Source organism: Crocodylus porosus, unplaced genomic scaffold (assembly GCF_001723895.1).
Source record: "Crocodylus porosus isolate Cpor-Errol unplaced genomic scaffold, CroPor_comp1, whole genome shotgun sequence".
In the NCBI taxonomy this organism is placed as follows: domain Eukaryota; kingdom Metazoa; phylum Chordata; order Crocodylia; family Crocodylidae; genus Crocodylus; species Crocodylus porosus.
The window spans coordinates 71,434,486-71,441,470 of NW_017728918.1; the positions used below are offsets into that span (position 1 = coordinate 71,434,486).

The window sequence follows — 6,985 nt, forward strand, 5'->3', positions numbered from 1 at the left end:
AGAAACAGAATGCAACAGCTAGCAGAATTATGATGAAAACAGAAAGTGTTTCGGATTTTCAATTAAGAATTCTGCTTTTTTAAAAAAGAAATCATATAGCCCATAATTACCTAGGGAAAATGCTATTCATATGCTAAACTCTCTGTATCCAGAGCAGGAACAATAGTTCCTTTTTTTTTTTTTTTTTTTGCAAACTCACAACCCCCATTCACAAATAAAAGATTAGTCCTGTAAAATATCTGCAAGAAGCAGACACACTGCAGGCAGAATCTGAACAGAGAAGCGACAAAGTGCAACTTTTTGCTATGTGTCCAAAAATGCAGCTCTGAAAAAGTGACAGATGTCTTCCGATTTTACTGGGAGAAGAAACCGCAGCAAAACAGTGACCAAAGAACTGAAAATAACCTTTAAACAACATACCAACAGTCACATTCTTTAAACCTGTGCCTCCTATTGTGGACAGTTTATAGTGAGGGGGACTCTGAGCTGCAGCAACAGACACGTGAGTCAGCAAGAGCAGCCGGTAGGAAACTGCTGACATGCTAAATTACTCTCACGTACACGGCACACACCTACCCACTAAATAAAAACAGGGTATATGCAAATTAGTGCACAGGAACACCTCCACACTTACAGTTCCTGTTTTCCTAGTTTAGATCTAAATTATAAAGCAATCACTAATAAAAAGCTCTCTGAATATCAGCTATAACAAGCAGCTGCGTTCAAGTCTCAAGGGTCATTTTGTTTTAGCTGCTTTTATTAGAATAGATTTAACTGCTTTTCCTTTTTTCAAAAAACAAAATTGTTGATCTACAGACCACAAGGGCTGCATGGTGACAGACAAACAATGTAAAGTTCCTGTTTTTTTGTTTGTTTTTTTGAGTGGGGAACTCCTCTTGAACCTATGCTTGAAAACCAAATGGAACACGTGTGTCTATTATAGCTTAAGTGACTACCTTGAAACTAGAGAGCTCAAAATAAACAATAAACTTCAATTTCAACTCCCACCAGATTTAAACAACTGGAAATCCCACGTTCATCTGTTTCTATCAGCTCTTCAAAGAGTGCTGTTTGTTGATGTACATGGTTTAGTAAAAATATATTTAAATGCTCAGGAAACTGAAGGGCTTAAAAAATACATCTCAGAAGGTAAGAGTATCTGAAATCCCAGCAACTTCCTACCCCCAATTTATGAGTTTAAAGTGTCAAATAAAATACTTAATTACTATTTATTACTTTTCCACCGCTCCCATATCAAGTCCATCTGGGAAGAATTTGGGATGAGTCTAGTGCTCTACTATTGTATCAGGAGTGTGACAAAGGGCGTTTGTGCGTGAAAGCTTGCTAAGAAGAATTTTTCCAACTATCTGAGTTTGTCTAATAAAAGATATGGGATTTACCCAAAGAAGCCTGTCTACCATTATATGGAATCCCAGACCTCCTACAATAGCATTGTTATTGAAACAACAGTGTTGATAGTCTGCACATGCACTCTTGGTAGGCATGAAGAATACAGGCTTCAATGAAACCCAAGACATTCCCCTTTTTGAATGATCCTATTTAAAACTTACAAATTGCCAAAAGCTGGGTTTCTAAAACCCACTCTCAGTCTTCGTAATATGTAGTCTGAACACTGGGTAGATCGTAAGCACCAGTAATTCCTGTGCAAAACCAGTAGCTTCAATTTAAATTTATTACAGGCTGCACAGAAATTTATGTGCATTCCCCTACTTGCTTTCTTTAACATTATGAATTCCAACAGTGGCACAGTGAGTATCGTGCTTTTCAATACACTACTGAAACATTTCAGCCTGACTATAAAGCAAAAGGAACACGCTGAATCTCAGCTGGCTATATTCATACATTTTACATTTTCTTGATGCATGCTTCAAATGTGTGCTTAATATTCAGACAGCTGCCAAGGTTAATGCCTTTTGGCTGAAGCTGAAGAAATGGTGACACTTTTTTGTGGAAAGCTATGTAAGCATTTTGAACGCTATTTGGAAAAACTCATAGGTAGTTCTGTTGGGTAGCAAGCAATTGTCCACTCAGCTATATGGTACAATCACTGTGAAGCACATTCTAATTCTTGTAGAGAGCTACAATAGCTTAATCAAAGAAACTCTCACATTCTCTAAAACTGACTGGCTATAATGAAGTGGTGGGGGGAGGGAGCCACTTAGATTTTACAAGAAGGTAGGATTTCAAGTTCAAAATTGGTCCAGTTTTTCTTCAAAATATCACCAAAATGGATGGTATGTGCACCATTATACCAACCCAGAAATAAGCTTTATTTATTCAACCACCATACCCAAAACATACATGAATCTGTAGTTGAAGGATGTGAAAATGTGTTTATTAGAACATAACTCACATGTATTACATACAAAAGATACAGTCACTCAGGCATGTAAATGTAGAACATACACTTTTGAGATAGACCAGACATATCTCACGCTTACAAGGTGAACTTGCTTTTGAGCACAATTAAGAAAAAAAAAGTAAAAAGTATTTTGCAGAGCACTTGATATTTTAAAGAAAGAAGATTTTCTCCAACACACACTTAGAATATGCAGTTCAATTTACACTAAAAGGGGTGTGTGTAAGATCATATATATAAAATATATATAGTGGAAATTGAGTGATATATAAATAAAATCACATATATATCACTATTGAATGAGAATCTCGGGGTGCTCCATGGGATGACGAAGTCAAATGGTCACAAACTCCTCCAAGACTGTTTCAGGCTGGACATAAGAAATAACTTCTTTACTGTCCGAGCCCCCAAGGCCTGGAACAGATTGCCACCAGAGGAGGTGCAAGCACCTACTCTGGACTCCTTTAAGAGTCAACTGGATGCTTATCTTGCTGGGATCCTGTGACCCCAGCTGACTTCCTGTCCCTGGTGCAGGGGGCTGGACTCGATGATTTTCTGAGGTCCCTTCCAGCCCTAATGTCAAAGAAATCTGTGATCCATCATAAACTGAATTTGGTTAAAAAGCTGAATTGGCATTATAACATGCAGGGACCTAACACTTGATTTCTCACCCCAAATGCAATACTAGAGGTCTCAGCATGACTCATGTTTGAGTAAAGCCTTATTGAAATGAATGGATGATGTCATGAACAGGCAAAGAGAAACATATGCCTCTTCATTGCTTTTGAAAGTGGAATTTAAAAATATTGTAACAACAGGGTATTTTTTTGTGGATGCAGCTATTTAATAAAGCAAACCTTAAGGGAGCATAGATAACTGACAATTAAATGCTTCAACTTCAGCCTTTAAAGAAGAATAGCTCTTTTCCTTAACAACAACACTACAAAGTTTCAAAGGTTTTTCAATATCTAACTGTGGGCAATTACTGTCACACATACTCCATACTACGTATCATGCACATTAAGGTAGGTTTCATCTCTCCTATTTTCATTATGAGTGTAAATGAAGAGATGCACAGACCCCTACATAATATAGTGATTTTATTAAATCTCATTAATTTCAGTGGGCCTCTGAGGCCTGCTACAATGGCAGACATTTACTAGGATTTTCTCAGTATAAGGATATTAGATACTGACACAACATACTTATTTATCATGATGTGGACCATTGCTCTCTTCTCTTAATGCCAAGATACAATGGCTGAAATCAAAGATTTGGACATGGGGGGATGGAAAAGGAGGACAGAAGTTGTCACTACAGTATATACTTCACACATGAATTCCATTAATATCAGTGGCTCTGTATGAAGAAAGAACACAGAACATGGGCTCTAACATTCAGTTGCCTAATTTTTTCCAGCTATATGTTGACCATTTTAACTCAATAAACATCTGGGAGTGTATCATTTTGGTCTCTGCCCCCTGTACCCTGACAGTCAACGTCTTACCAAATTTACAAAAATATATATTTGTGAGTATTTTTGTAAATGCAATATTAGCTAATACTACATCCTTACACTACCTGTGCCCCTACAGAATTTCTCATTAGAGGATCTTAAAATGTCTTAAATATATGAATTGCTTTTGGAAAATGGCTATCAAGTATTCTTCCCATTTTAGATTTGGGTAAACTGAGGTACATCGTATTAGACATCTTGCCCAGTATTATCCAGCAGGTAAAATGAAGATCTAGAGCACAGATTCTCAACCAGCACCCTGAGGTGCCACGAGATGCCTTTAAGGCTGCCACAAAATTAGCACTGTTAGTTATGCACACACCTACATGATTAACAAGACTTCAAATAAGAATTCATAATGTCAAAAACATTCTGACCTGTTGCAGTCTTTCTGGTTTCTCTGCAACAGAAGAATGGCTCTATTATTTTTCCATAGTCAAAAACTGAGGGAAAGCTAAGAGCTGACATTTTCCAAGCAGTGCCTTGAGTCTTATAGGGCTGAGAACCACTGATCTAGAGACAGAAACTTGTAATCCTAATTCCCAACCTCCTGCTGTGACAAGACAGGGTTTCCTTCCATTTTGTGCAGATGGCACCCACCACCATCAAATTAGCCTTTGGAGTTAGATAGTTATGCATGAAAATGACACTAAAACCATGTATCCTATATATTATGGTGAAATACTATGGTAGGCAGTCCACCTGCTATATGGGCAATGACATACTATTTATGAACCCCAAGCAAGGGGATGCAAAACTAATTCAAATTTTCAAAAGGATGTGCACGCATCTTAAAAATATGTAGAGTTTTGATTTATGGGATGAAGTATCTTCTAAAATGTTAAAGCAGCACTACTAATACAAGCCCAGGAGTCAATGGTCTAACATGTTTCCTTGGCAATTTTATTCTATCCATGTTATTAAATTCCTTGTTTCTTACCAAAATGCCAATTTCCTCATATGCAAAAAAAACCCCATCACATTATACAAAGCACCACCTCCAAACCACATACCACTGCATGCAGCCAAAACAAAATCTCATACAAATCCACCTACAAAGAAAAATCCCACTCCCAATTCAAGCCTTTGAATACCGAATTAAAATGCACACATTTATGACAATTCCAAAGACCTAAAAAAATTTTTTTTGTCTTGAAAACACTGACAAGTCTTCAACCATGGCAGAGAAAACAGCAACACTATAATTTAGCAATCTTCCCAACAGACTAAAGACTAATTCTAATAAGGTGTCATTTCTGCCTCACATTTATGATTATCTTCAAGAATGAAAAACACCGTTTACTCCAGAGCTGGCAGGGCTTCAGTAATAAGAGCACGGTGATCTCACAATAACTGAAGCATTTTTAAGCAAGACACCCGCCGTATTATAAAAATAGCCTGTTCCACAAAAGGAGAGGCATGATTTCACACTTAGCTTCTTTCATGACAGCCAGAGCCTCTGCACTAACTGCCTTACCTACATGCTATGTTTTAGTGATCCAAGAAAATTATCATCAGAGTTAACATCTCTCTCCAATTTTACTCCAAACCAGAAAAAAAAAAAAAAAGAGAAAAGTCTTTCATTAAGCTTCATCTCTTGTCAGGTTCCCAACAGACAGGAAAGATTTTATGGGGAGTAATTACATTTTTTTTGGTTAAATACACTGAACTGATTAAATTCATATAGAGACACTGCTCTTAAGAAAAGGTGCTGCCTGATACACAACCATGAATAAGTTTGGAACGGATGCTTGGCTATTTAAAGCAGGTTCTTGTTTGCCACAAAGGCACCTCCAAGGGAGTAGAGTCAGTTGCCAACCGTGTTGAGTGCACCAAATAAATACATCTATGGTTGTTTGTGGCAACAACTTGTAGCCAAGTTACAGCAGAGTGGGAGCCCCAGGTGCATATGGGGGACACCCCCCCAAACACCCCAAGGCAATCTTAGACAAACCCTAAAAGCAGGAAAGCAGCAGCAGTGACCCGGTCCCCCCAGGCAGCAGCTTTAGAAGTGACCCCCAACACTTCACTACACAATGCCTGCACCAAGGGAAAGTATGTGTGTGGGTTGGGGGAAGGGGGGACACCAGAGCAACAGGGAGGCTCCTGATCCACAACAGAAACCCCTAGATGGAAAGTGCTCAGGTGGGAGCATTCCCTGCAGGTGTGCTAGGAGGAGGGGTTGCTCTGGAGGGGAACCTAAGCCTCAAATTCAGCCCTGCTCACACTCATGGGGATGGGACCCACCCCCCCTTTCTCCCTACCCTGCTGCTCCAATCCGGGGCACAAAAGAGTGAGAAGTATCCAGCAGATGGGGGGGGGGGGGGACAGGGAATGACAGACAAGACCCAAGGGAGTCTTTAGGATCTTTCCAAATCTGACAGCGCCTTTACTCAGGGCCCACAAATCCAGGCCCTCCACGCCCTACTCCTCTTTGCACACCCACCCCAGGGGCCGCGCTCTCCCCCCATGCAATGAAAGGCAGGCGCTCCCTGCAACGCTCACCCCCCTCCTCCTTCACACCCAGCCAGTGTGTGCGTCCCCTAACCCCACACAGCTGGAGAGACATACACAGCTGGAGGTACACGCAGGGACTTGGATGCCTCTTGCCTACTCTCAGTGACGCAACCTGCACGCACTCCCCACTTGGCAGATGGGGCTGAGCAGCCTCCTGCCCAGGGAAGGGGTTAAAGGGAGCCAGGTAGGGGTCCCCTGGGCGGTTAAAGAGGGGGGTGAAGGGACTCCCCCCCACAAGCTTTCCTCTTCTTTCAGGAGACACCAAGCCGATGCAGCCCGTCCCAGCTGCAGCCCCCTCCCCCTGCAAACTTCATCCCCATCCATACCTCCCAGGAGCAGTGGGGCGGCGGGGGGAGGGGGCGGGGAGAGAGAGAGAAAAGCACTCACCTTGGCTGAATGCAACTTTGGGTCGCTCCCCCTGGGGTGGGGGCGGCCGGGCAGGGAGGACCGGGCTGTTTGCCGGCGGGGGAAGGGGGTACTTTAAAGGCGCGCACCGCGAGCTGCCCCCGGAGAGACGCGCATCACATGGCGCGGGCTGCCGAGCGCTGCTCCCCGTCCTGCCGCGGGGAAGA

General features: G+C 41.6%; 1 protein-coding gene across 4 annotated transcripts in view; it reads right to left on the reverse strand.

The window, feature by feature from the left end:
- The window catches only part of BACH2 (BTB domain and CNC homolog 2), a 264,660-nt gene extending 257,681 nt beyond the window's left edge, over positions 1–6,979 (reverse strand). For all 4 annotated transcript variants that reach the window (XM_019537759.1, XM_019537761.1, XM_019537758.1 and 1 more), the window contains exon 1: positions 6,801–6,979. The gene's annotated coding sequence lies outside the window, so the exon portion shown is untranslated. The remainder of the gene's footprint in view (positions 1–6,800) is intronic.
- Between the last annotated feature and the right edge of the window lie 6 nt (positions 6,980–6,985).